Below are 13,339 nucleotides of genomic sequence, written 5' to 3' on the forward strand. Positions count from 1 at the left end.
AGAAAAAGGATCCTCTGAGGGATGGTTTGAGAAATTCTGCAAAGCTTAACAGGGTTTCAACAGGTCCTTGTGTACCCATGAGTGACCATCTCTGGAGAGGAGATGTCCACAATTACAAACAGCACCACAGTTTTCGGTACCAACTTTCTCTGGAGCAGGAATCTATTGTACTGAATTAAACACACAGGTGTAACAGAAAATAATTACCATAGAAACCACAATTATATGAAAATATTCCAATGCTGCAGAACCAAGCAGAATGCCAAAACTCAGACAAGTATAAGTATCAAAGAGCATAAGGAATACTCAACAAATGCAAACTGGTTTTGCTTGCCCTGACTGGCCATCACCTTTGTATGAAGGCATGCATGGTTTAAGTATTTGTATTACATTACGAATAGTCAGAGAAACTGAAAGGCAGATGTGCAGAGTCCAAAATACAATTATTTCCCATAACGTGAAATAAACAGTATTCGAAATGTTGAATCTGAACTTCACAACAGTGAAGAAGGTAGAACTGCCTGAAATTATTCAAACTGAAAAGTGAACTCATTCTAGCAGAGATATAATTTCACTTTATTTTCGTATTTCTGTTCTATATGGTTGGTGTCTGGCCCATCATAGCATGTCCTCCTCAGGCCCTGCAACAGTGTTTGGATACCACCATGGTCTTCTGTACAGTGCCAAGAAACACAAGGTTTATTTTGATCTTGCTAGAACCATTGCAACTTGACACTTGAAGGTACGGAACAAAGTTATAATAGGAGAAAGTTGTACTGCCCCAAATACACTTGTCAATCATAGAATTGTAAAGTGCTGTTTTGCATATACAAAGAGAAATCAAGGGAACTGGTAGACCGCAAAACTCAACACTAAAGCCAATAAACTCCTAAACTGATCGAAATACATTATCAAAATTCAAAAATGGGGATCCCCAGACAGCAAGTCTTAAGTTGTCATGTGTGGTTTAGCATTGTGGACATGACAGAACATTACTTAATTTCTCTGAACACTCTTATTGTTGCATTATGTATGTGCTGTGCTGGTGTGACTGCCTGTCCACCAAGCACAATCCCTGCACCTCGCATATGTTGTTTACTAAGTGCCCAAAATAAGGTGATTGGGGTGGGAGGTGGAATTATGCAAGGACTGATGAGCTTTTCAGGTCTATACATTGCTAAAACTTGTAAAAATTAGAGATATTTTACACTACCATAGGTATATCATGGAGCAATTACTATCTCCAGTAATTTTCCACAAAGATTGGTTCCAAAACCTTCCATCAACCCACAAGTTATACTGTGACTGGAAGAGTATGAAAAAGACACAGCAAGATTCAAGTGGGGGAAGACTGGGTAACCCACTATAGCAGTGTTGCTACAGGTGACAAGCCCCTCCATCGAGAATCATAGCGCCAACTGTGAGCAGGTTGGTGTGTTTGTTGTCCCAGAAAGGCTGCTGCTTGCCGTCCGCTAATTGTCCTTTTTTCTGGTTCATTTCTTGTGGCAAAGGAGAACGCAGAGTACAACCATGGTCTCCCGAAAGCATCAAAAGCTTGGACACTACATGGTGTTTCAGGAAGTCTCCAATCATCATCCCAAGTCTACCTTGCAGCTGTTGAAGGTTGGAGGCCATGGTACCAGGTTAGAAACAAGAGTTCTCTTGTGTGCCACAAAGACTGGACAGGACATGCTGCTTGTACTCGGCAATGCTGGTGCTGCTTGGTGTTCTGCTGCACAGTATTGCTTCCCATTGACTCCCTGAGTTGTGAGTGTACCTTGTGTGTTCTCTTGATGGGCATTAGAAGCATTTGTTGTTAAGTTGAAAGGTGGTCCTCTGGGGGAGAGTGGAGGGAGACGCTTACCTTATTAAACTCCCACTGAAAATCAGTGCTGTCTCTAACGCCACTGCAATGACATGCAAATGTGAAAGTGAAGTAAGTGGACCGGATAAATGGTGTACAGGCTAACTGGTTTTTTTCCTGCCATCCGTCTTATTTCCTGCTGATTGCCACTGAAGGTTAAACATTTTTATAAACAGCTGGATTTGTTTAAGTATAGTGGTACTAATCAAACGGGATACTAATAAAACCTTAAACATGTCACAATACAATGATTAGACAAGAATCTCAGTGAGCTAGCTTGTAGAGATAAATTTAGTGGCCATATGTCTCAGGCACACAAAACAAAAACACAAGAGGGCAGTGAAAGCTCCTACAGAAAAGTGGACAGCCATGTTGAAAACTGTAGAACTTAAAATTACTCTCAGGCACAGACTCTCCCATGGTTGAAAAACTACAACCCCAATCTGTTTTTGATCATCCTGCAAACAACTCTCATGAAGCCGCCTGTATCAAGTGAAGATTCTCCCTATGGTCAGATAATCCATATTCCTCAAACAGGGATATTGGAGGCAGTGTGGCTATGAACACAGAAGAAAACGAACTTTGTACTTTTGAATCCAGACAGAACACTTCACAATTTTGTCCACAGAACAAGGAGGTCAAAGAGAAGTTATTTTCTTCTTGGCAATAAGGAATGCACAACTAGGAACCAAATACAGCTTTTGACACCCCTGATGGATCAACAGCTAAAAGTTTAAATCAGGTGCTTCCTGTCATCAGAGGCTTCGTGTTCGCCTCTACAGAATCAAAAATCTAAAGCAGTTCGATCAAACTACACATTCATACCCTATTTAAGAAGAAAAAGAACAATGATGAGGCTATCGAAAGAAGGAAAACGAGTGCACCTTCCCTGAGTAAATCAGCAAAGTAGTTACTGTCAGGGCCTATATATTAGTCCAACCAAATGTCAATATACTGCCCACTAGAGAAGTTTGACGCTCTCCTGGAAAAATCAACATCTTCTAGCTCTGAGTGGCAAACAAACTCCTGCCAAGTCACCTCTCTTGTTTTTATGGTGCTTCAATTTGCGATATAAAAAGAGTCGCAAAGAGGGCTCTCTTGATGAACTAACCCGAAATGTTTATTCTTCAGATTAAACTTGACAGACCAAAGACTTTCAGACTTGGAAAATCAACAAATCATCACCTGAAAAATATATTGGCTCGAACAAAAAAAAGAAAAGAAAAAGGTTGCAGAACTGTAAGCCAGGCAAGAGGACTTGAAGAACAGGTCAGGGCGCTCCAATTCACGATCTGCCAGTGCCCCAGAGAAACTGTTCAAGTCTAACTCTAGCACTGATTCAACACTTATTCAAAGGTGACATTCTGCCAGACTCCGAAGGCAGATACCTACCATGAGAGCACCAGTTCCAATTGCCTCATCTGGAAAAACACTGTTTAATGTTGCTGATTTCTGAATAAAAGAGAAAAGTTATCCCAACAAGCGATCAAGACTAGATCATTGCAAAGGATAAAAGATTTGTATATACCAATTCATTCTGATAAGACTTATGACATTTTTAAATGAGCAGAGAGGACTTAAGCTCTTGATTACAGAATTTAAAACTGCTGGTGCTCAGTCTTACTTTTTCAAGCAAGACAATTAAAAAAAAATCTTAAACCAGAAGTAGACAATCTTCTCAGAAGTATCAGAGGCAAGAAAAATCCTGAAACGTAATGCTTGATACAAAGGGAAAACAAATTGCTCCCCTTTTCTTTTGAGTGTACCTGTGCCAGACAAAAAGTGCACAACATGGTGCCAATCATTAGATTATTAGGAAGGAGTGGGGAGCTACTGAGTGGGATGTAGTCCCTGGAAGGGGAGGGTTGGTGGTGGCTGGTTCACAGGGGTGACTGGGGCTCTTGGGATTCGCCCATCAAAGAAAGGACAGGGAATCATTATGTATTTGCATTATGAACTTTATGAAGGCATTTAAGCACTTTATTATGGCTCAAACACTTAATAGCACTTCCTTATAAAGCACTACAAAGTAAGATTCTAGCCCTAAGGCTCTTAGGGTTCGGCCATCAAAGAAAGGACAGGGAGTCCTTTTGTATTCGCATAATGAACTTTATGAAGGCATTTAAGCACTTTATTATGGAGCAAATACTTAATAGTACTTTAAAGTAAGATTCTCACATTTTATCTCCCCAGAGGCAATGTATGCTTGACAGGGACAGTATGATGTTGGGCACTTTAGCACTCCCAAACATTTTTTTTGTTTACATTTTTTCAAGTAAAGTCAGAGGCGTTGTTAAAAGGTCTTTTTGAGCTACGAAAGAACACATTTCTACCAAGCGAATGGCTTTTATAACGGCTGATTATCAAAGCTAGTTTTTTCCACAATCCTGTAATCAACTGCTCTCAAGAAACACATTCATAACAATAGATTACAGAATTTGAATATGCTTAAATCAGTCTATTTTTAGATTATTTGCCTCTGCCAACAGTGCCCATGAAGGAGTAGTAATTTGCCTCTCCAAAAAACCTTGACCTAGAAATACACAAATGCCAGACAATGAGGGTCAATGGCTTTGGGCCAATTTTACCATTTCTTAAAAACAGTTCGTTTTCGGAACTATGTATGCCACTATGGAAGAGAACTCCTCACCATTCATCCTTTTCATATGGGTTTTAAGCCCAAAAAACTACTCTATAATGGTCAACCACTCCTCTCTGGTGAAAATTACCTCAAAATGCTGAACAACTGCTTCAATATCAGAGAGCCTTTATTTATAGAGTTCCTCTCTACTTTCTGGCCACATTGTATAGTCAAATGCCTGAAATCCTTGAACTGGCATGCAAGTACAATTTGAAAACCTCTCATCAACATACTTAACAACACTGTCAATGTGCTCACATCACTCAACAAAAACCCTCCCACCCTCTCATTGGACCCTAACCAAGCGGCCACCGATCTCAAGCAATGGATCACCCTCAGTGCTGACGAATTAGCTCCTCTGAAAAAGCACCAGATCAAATCAGCCAGCAAAAAGGCTTCCTGGTTCAATGATGATCTCAAAAAATCCAAGAAACTATGCCGCACCCTGGAGAAAACATGGAGAAAAAACTCAACAACCGACAACATGGCCACCCTCAAGGCTGCCACCCGCAACCACCACCAACTGATTCGATCCGCCAAGAAATCAGCATTCAAGGATCGTCTCGACAACAACACCCACAACAGCAAGGAACTTTTCAACATCGTCAAAGAATTTACCAACCCCACCGCAGCATCCAACGACATCACCCCCTCCCAGGACCTCTGCGACGCGCTATCCTCCTTCTTCTACAACAAAATCGCAGACATCCACAACAGCTTCAAGATCGCTCCCAGCGATCAACCCTCACCACACCCCTTAGATACCACTCCGCCAACTAACTACCTTAGCGCCTGGAACACAATAACCACTGAAGACACCATCCGCCTAATGAACTCAATCCATTCTGGCTCGCCAACCGACCCCTGCCCCCACCACATCTTCAACAAAGCTGACTCCATCATCGCACCCCATCTTCGTGATGTCATCAACTGCTCGCTCAACTCTGCCACCTTTCCAGAAAGCTGGAAACACGCCGAACTCAGCGCACTCTTGAAGAAACCCACAGCAGACCCCTCCGAACTTAAAAACTACCGACCCATATCCCTCCTCCCTTTCCCCGCCAAAGTCATTGAGAAAGCCGTCAACAGCCAGCTCGCCGCCTTCCTTGAATCCAACAACTCCCTCGATCCATCTCAATCCGGATTTCGAGCCAAACACAGCACCGAAACCGCACTCATTGCAGCAACAGACGACATCCGAACACTACTGGATAACGGAGAAACTGCGGCCCTCATTCTACTCGACCTTTCCGCCGCTTTCGACCCGGTCTGCCATAGCACCCTTATACAACGCCTCAGCAACATCGGCATACAAGGAAAAGCCTTGGACTGGATCATCTCGTTCCTCGCCGGGAGAATTCAAAGAGTCCGACTTCCCCCATTCAACTCAGAAGCCACAGAAGTCATATGCGGAGTACCACAAGGATCATCACTCAGCCCCACCCTCTTCAACGTCTACATGAGCCCACTCGCATCCATCGCACGCCAACACAACCTCAACATCATCTCCTACGCCGACGACACCCAATTAATACTTTCCCTCACCAAAGACCCGAACACTGCCAAAACCAATCTTCACGAAGGAATGAAAGAAGTAGCCGAATGGATTAAACAAAGCCGCCTAAAACTCAACTCAGACAAAACTGAAGTGCTCATCCTAGGATCTTCACCATCTGCCTGGTACGACTCTTGGTGGCCTCTCGCGCTGGGCACAGCACCCACTCCCACGGACCACGCACGTAACCTTGGCTTCATCCTGGACTCCTCTCTCTCGATGTCCAGACAAGTCAACGCCGTCTCATCCTCCTGCTTCAACGTTCTTCGCATCCTCAAAAAGATCTTCCGCTGGATCCCCCTCGAAACAAGAAAGACTGTGACTCACGCACTGATCACAAGTCGGCTGGATTATGGTAACACTCTATACGCCGGAATCACAGCAAAATTACAGAAAAAACTCCAACGCATCCAAAACTCATCAGCGAGACTCATATTGGATATCCCTCGCCGAGATCACATCACCGGACACCTAAAGGACCTCCACTGGCTTCCCGTCAACAAAAGAATTACGTTCCGTCTTCTCACCCACGCACACAAGGCCCTCTACAACCTAGGACCCGAATGCCTCAACACTCGACTATCTTTCTACAAACCCACCCGCCAACTAAGATCGTCCAATCAAGCCCTCGCCACAGTCCCGCTCATCCGAAGATCCTCCATGGGTGGCAGATCCTTCTCCTTCCTGGCTGCCAAGACCTGGAACTCACTCCCCTCTCACCTCCGCCTTACTCATAACCACATCTCATTCAGAAAAGAACTTAAAACCTGGCAATTCGACAAATAATGAACCCCCTTCCCAAGCGCCTTGAGACCCTCTGGGTGAGTAGTGCGCTAAATAAATGCTCGAACTTGAACTTGAACTTGAACTCACATTCCCGTTTGCGTGTTGCTGCTGGTGGGCATGGTCCAGACACCTTTATTTCCCAGCCATCAGTAGGAATGTTTCCAAACGTATTTTCTTCAGGGTGGTACAGTTTCCTCTCTACAACCGGTGAAACATACAATAAACGTAGTTCATTAGACCGAAGGAACGCTGAAAGCTCAGACACTGGCTTCAGCATATCTCTCAGACTGTAAAGGTTTTTTTTATAAATGAAAGGGTAGTTACAATGGAGAGGTACTTTTTGCCTTAGAGGAGGAATCATCATTCCCAGCTGCAACCTGTCCCTGGTGTAGAACCACTGTCTGTAGATTTTGTTGCATGGCTGCCATAGCCCTGGTTTTGCTGGATACCCATCGACCTGTTTAATATCAGTCAAATATGCAACGTTTTCATCAACTGTTCTTGAAATTTCTTTGCCATCTCTTCGCCTCTTAGGATTTTTCTAGTAAAATTTGAAAATCCATTTCAAATTTGTTCAAACTTACAAATAGAGGGACTGAATTTAACGGCTACTAGAATGCCAAGCTGAAGCTTGTGAGTTGCACAGTGGAACGGCAAAAGAAAAGGAATATCTTTCTTTAGGAGTGCTGCAACCCCTCCCTTAGAACCCATAATAACTGCAGCACAATCAAAATTGGCAGCTATTACTGATGGACCTGGATGTTCTGTAGACCTCATACCTACTAAATCCAAAGATAACCTCTGGATTCATTTAACTATACCATTCAGAATAAGGGGCGTGGCTTGATGCCGATGAAGTAGGAGGCTCGGAACTACACTCCCGGTTGCTAGCCCCTTTCCAGTATCATCCTGATTACGTGGACAAGCCCTGGGGACCACTGCACGAACGATTGATCCCTGGGGACAAGGGGCGCTCTGCTCGAGGGTGTGTCGCAACCTCAATAGCTGCTGGAGCTGCTTGTGGCGACTGGTGAGAGCGGCTGGGTAATGAAACAAAATGGTAGCAGAGGCCACCAACTGAGAACTCCAGCAAACTGCTGAGCACGCGGGCCCATGTGAGTCCGGACTCAGGTTCCGCCCTTGGGGAGGCCCCTGTCAGTGCAAAAAGACAGCGGAAGGCAAGGAGGAGGTCCGGAGTTGGTGCTGAAGTCGGCGTCCGCGGGACCTGAGAACTGAAGCAAGGGCGGCCACTGGAGACAACACAGCCCGCACTTTGTGCCTGAGCCACACTCGGTGCATCTTTGCGGGGCAGAAAAGACTGGCGGCTCCGGCTGGCCCAATAGGCTTGCAACCAGCCCACTGCAGGGATTGGCATCAGTACGGACTGGAACCCACTGCGACCCCCTACAAGGAATCGCCTGGGAAGGCAGGATCGCGAAGGCAGACCACAAGGCCGCTGAGATAAGAGAACTGGCAGCAGCAAAGAGACAGAGACCCCCTGGGCCAGTGGCTCTCAATCGGACGGCGTGAGTGAGCAGGAGAAGCCCTATTCCTCTGGTGAGGTTGAAAGACTACAGGTGAGCAGGCATATCAGAGGGGCTGAGGGAGAGGACCAGAGCGCTGCACACCCGCCTTAGAGAAGGGCATGAATTAGAGTTAATTGTGGGAATTAAGACCAGAGAAGCAGGACCCCCTGGAAGGGCACAGCTATCAGAGGTAAAAGGAGACTTCTCTCTGAGGCGAGAGGCAGAGGACCTGCACAGAGACAAGACAGCCGGCCTCGTACCGAGATCAATGTAAATCAGGAAACAGACTTACAAGGGGAAGATACCGAATTATGGTACAGCAGCCAAGCCCACACTGGCCATATCTGAAGAGCCTGACCTTGCTGAAAGGTGCCCATAGACTCCGGACTGGGAGAGACTAGACAGTGAGGCAAGCTACAGACCTCACACGCCCTGCTCTGAGAGGCAGAGAAGTGGGACCACAAATTACAGGCACAGGGCGGATAAGGGGACGAGGAGGGCATAAAAGTGAAGCAACCCTGAGAGAAGAAGATCCACCATGGGGAAGACTACTAGGAGGGGGGACCCAGAACTGGTGGACCAGGACCCCGAAAACATGCAGGGCTCAGGGACATGAGGCAAAGGACATACGGATCAGCAAGAGCCCCCCCTTCCCAGGTCTGACGCTCCAGGACATACTCCAAACCATAAAAACCTCAAGGATGGATGTGGAAACCAAAATAAACACTGTAAGAGAAGACTTGGGACTCCTTCGGGCTGACTAATGAGAGCGACATCAGCAACATGAGGCTGCTGATAAACACTGCAACAGACAAGCTAGCAGAGATGGAAAAGCGGGTGCACACCCTAGAGCTCAGAGCGGAGGACACCGAAAATAGATCGCGGCACAACAATCTGAGGATTTTGGGTCTCCCGGAAAAAAATTGAAGGCAACGCCATGGTGGTATACCTAGAAGGATGGATATGAGAAAATGTACCTGAGGAAGGGCCTCTCCCCCTATTTTGCCTTGGAACGGGCCGACAGAATTCCAGCGAGACCACCCCGGCCGTGGGGCCCCCCACGAGCGGTAGTGGCGCGCTTCTTGTTCTATAAAGACCGGGACTATGTGCTCTGCCAGGCCAGACTGAAAGACCACATAGTGGTGGACAATAGCAAAATCAGAATCTTTCTTGACTTTTACAGAGAGGTTCAAAAACAACAAGCATCTTTTCTGGCGGCGAAACGAAAACGACTCCAGATGGTAACCCAATACTCAATGATAATCCCGGCTAAACTGAGAGTGACGACCACAACGGGGTTGCGGTTCTTTACTATGTCACAGGAAGTATGGGACTGGATCGATCACCAAGCACCTACCGGGCAAGACCGGCTTCCACTGGAAAGACGGGAGAAGATATCGGACCGACAAAAGAGGAGCAGGGGGAAGACCAGGAGGGCCCCTACAAAAGCGGAAATCCAGTGGGAAAGGGACACAGTGGTGGCGGTGACTGCATCACTAAGTGCCTCAGCGGCCGGAGACACATCCTCACAGACAGGGATGGATCTGGAGACTCAGACCATAGCTCCAGTACTGTGGATGGCCTTAGCTTGGAACTCCCAGATGTATCCCCGGGGACGGCAGATTGCATCATTTGAACTGTATCCTGCAAGCAAGTATCAGAGATGGTAGTTGGGGGCGAGGGCAGGGCTGCTGGAGAAGCTGCGACTGAATGGCTCCTGGGAAGGTCGCACACCAGGTTTATGTAAAGTACTGGATGGGTGTAAAGCCCCGGGAGGTCAGGTGGGTTTGGCTTGCCTTCCACCTAAGTGGCTTCCATGGCCCCTGAAGCATTACTCTTTTTATTTCAATTGTACAGTTTGTATAGAGATTGGATGGGGGAGAAACACTCACTTATCCTGGGATGTGAGAATTCGGGGATTATGAAGTTAAATAGGGAAACTGCAGAGACCATACCTCAATCACTGAGAGGTCCGAAACTGGTGAGAGCCACACAGGCATGAACTGCACTAATAGATACCACGACCTATAAGCTTACGTCCTGGAATGTGAGGGGAATGCACACAATGTGGACGCTACAACGTTTCTCCTATCTGAACAGGAGGGGGTTCATATAGCCCTTCTACAGGAAACACATCTCCTGGCTCCCGAGGGAGCTGCACTACGTAGATGGCGGAGACAGGCATATCACGCTTCATTCTCTGCATTTGCTAGAGGGGCGCTAGTCTGGATAAGGGCAGGGTCCCCCTTTAACACTCAGGAGACTGGGCCGACACAGAGGGCCGATACCTGGTGGTCACGAGAAGATTGGATGGCCAGGATAATCAACCTGTATGGCCCTAACTCGGACCAAAGCACATTCCTGGCCAACACGTCTGGCACCCTACCCGATGCATTCCACAGTCCTGGCAGGAGACTTCAACTGCATAGCGGACTTGACACTGGACCGCTCCCACCCGCCGCTTAGGGATTCCCCGGTCATCAGGATAGCGAGAGCCTTCACAGAGTGGCAAACCAGATGGGGGTTGCTGGATACATGGAGGTGCACACACCCGTCGAATAGGGACTATTCCTATTTCTCACACGTACATGATCTACACGTTCGGATAGACACCTTCTTGTGCTCCACTGATATACATTCCTCGGTACAAGGGGTGGAATATTTGACGTGTACGATATCAGATCATAACCCGGTCCTGATGCGACTAAAATGAGGGCCGGGCCGACAGTCCATTCCTACCTGGGGGCATACACAGGAGTCACTGGAAGATCAGGTATTCCTCAAGGATACTATAGGCCACATAATACACTACTTATTGGTTATTACAGACACTACCTCGTCCAGACTGACAGAATAGGCCGCCTTTCAGGCAGTAGTCGGAGGACGATGCATGGGGACTTTCATTGGGGGTGCCTAAACATCCATCGATCCTTCTGGATCTCCTAGATGAAAAAGAGAAAGTAGCAGCACAAGAGGAATGGCTGCGCTGTTTTGACTATAAAAGATATATGTAACAGACCCATACGGAAAGGGACAGGTAGGGATCCCTGTTGGCCTGGCTAGCCAACCCAACCCGTAGAGGTAGCTCTAAATAGCAGATCACGCCGGGCGCCATCTATAAAGACAGGAGGAGATCGTTGTCAGGTTCATGGAATATTATGTGTCTCTTTAGATGCATTGATCGACTTTCTTGCTCCCCTCCCCACCCCAACAGAAGAAAATATCACGATTTTTGGGGCAAACATTACTGAGCAGGAAGTGCGGAGGGCCATTAAATATTAAGCAAATCCTAGCAACGAGACTCCTCCCATTCATGACTACACTAGTCCACCCAGATCAGGCGGGGTTTATCCCAGGTAGATACACAGCTCAACATTAGATGATTGTTGTCTATACTGAAGGCAAGCGACCGAGGAAATGGAGATGGAGCGGTCTTTGTCATTGATATAGAGATGGCTTTTGATAGCCTCGAGTGGGGATATTTATATGGAGTTTAGGAGCGAATGCGACTGCGGCAGGGCTTCCTACGATGGGTAGTTACTAAATATGGAGCCCTGGAAAGAGTGCAAACGGGTCGTACTATTTCAGAGCATTATAGAGTGGTGAGGGGGACATGCTAGGGGTGCCCCCTTTCCCCATACTGTTCACACTGGCTACAGAGACATTGGCTTGCCTTGCTCAATCAGGAGGAAAATACCTGGGCCTGCAGATAGGAGGAATACCCATCACATTGTACTATATGCAGATGACCTGATCCTCTTCTTGGGCGATTTGGGAGGGGAATTGCGAGGAGCTTGGGAGATTATGACAGACTTCGCTGTGCTGTCGGGGCTTAAAGTAAACTGGGAGAATTCCCAGCTTTTCCCACTAGAGGGGTGCAAGGAATCACCAGAGGGACTGGAAGAATTTGTGTGGGAACCCCACTGCCTACAATATCTGGGTGTTAACATATACCACTCCCAATTAGACCTCCAGGAGGGGAACAAAGGCAGGATGGTACATCCTTAAAAGACAGCATGGCATCCTGGGGGACGCTCCCTCTAGCAGTTGCCGGCAGAGTGGCGCTACTAAAAAATTATAGCCCTTCTATGCCCATTATACTTGTTTACCACATTACCCTTTTGGATACAGAGAGCCCAATTCATGTACATGATCTACACGTTCGGATAGACACCTTCTTGTGCTCCACTGATATACATTCCTCGGTACAAGGGGTGGAATATTTGACGTGTACGATATCAGATCATAACCCGGTCCTGATGCGACTAAAATGAGGGCCGGGCCGACAGTCCATTCCTACCTGGGGGCATACACAGGAGTCACTGGAAGATCAGGTATTCCTCAAGGATACTATAGGCCACATAATACACTACTTATTGGTTATTACAGACACTACCTCGTCCAGACTGACAGAATAGGCCGCCTTTCAGGCAGTAGTCGGAGGACGATGCATGGGGACTTTCATTGGGGGTGCCTAAACATCCATCGATCCTTCTGGATCTCCTAGATGAAAAAGAGAAAGTAGCAGCACAAGAGGAATGGCTGCGCTGTTTTGACTATAAAAGATATATGTAACAGACCCATACGGAAAGGGACAGGTAGGGATCCCTGTTGGCCTGGCTAGCCAACCCAACCCGTAGAGGTAGCTCTAAATAGCAGATCACGCCGGGCGCCATCTATAAAGACAGGAGGAGATCGTTGTCAGGTTCATGGAATATTATGTGTCTCTTTAGATGCATTGATCGACTTTCTTGCTCCCCTCCCCACCCCAACAGAAGAAAATATCACGATTTTTGGGGCAAACATTACTGAGCAGGAAGTGCGGAGGGCCATTAAATATTAAGCAAATCCTAGCAACGAGACTCCTCCCATTCATGACTACACTAGTCCACCCAGATCAGGCGGGGTTTATCCCAGGTAGATACACAGCTCAACATTAGATGATTGTTGTCTATACTGAAGGCAAG

General features: G+C 46.7%; 1 protein-coding gene across 4 annotated transcripts in view; it reads right to left on the reverse strand.

The window, feature by feature from the left end:
* The window catches only part of TAF15 (TATA-box binding protein associated factor 15), a 589,620-nt gene that overhangs the window by 451,546 nt on the left and 124,735 nt on the right, over window positions 1-13,339 (reverse strand). The window lies entirely within an intron of this gene.

The sequence above is a fragment of the Lissotriton helveticus genome, chromosome 3_1 (genome assembly GCF_964261635.1).
Source record: "Lissotriton helveticus chromosome 3_1, aLisHel1.1, whole genome shotgun sequence".
Lineage (NCBI taxonomy): Eukaryota > Metazoa > Chordata > Amphibia > Caudata > Salamandridae > Lissotriton > Lissotriton helveticus.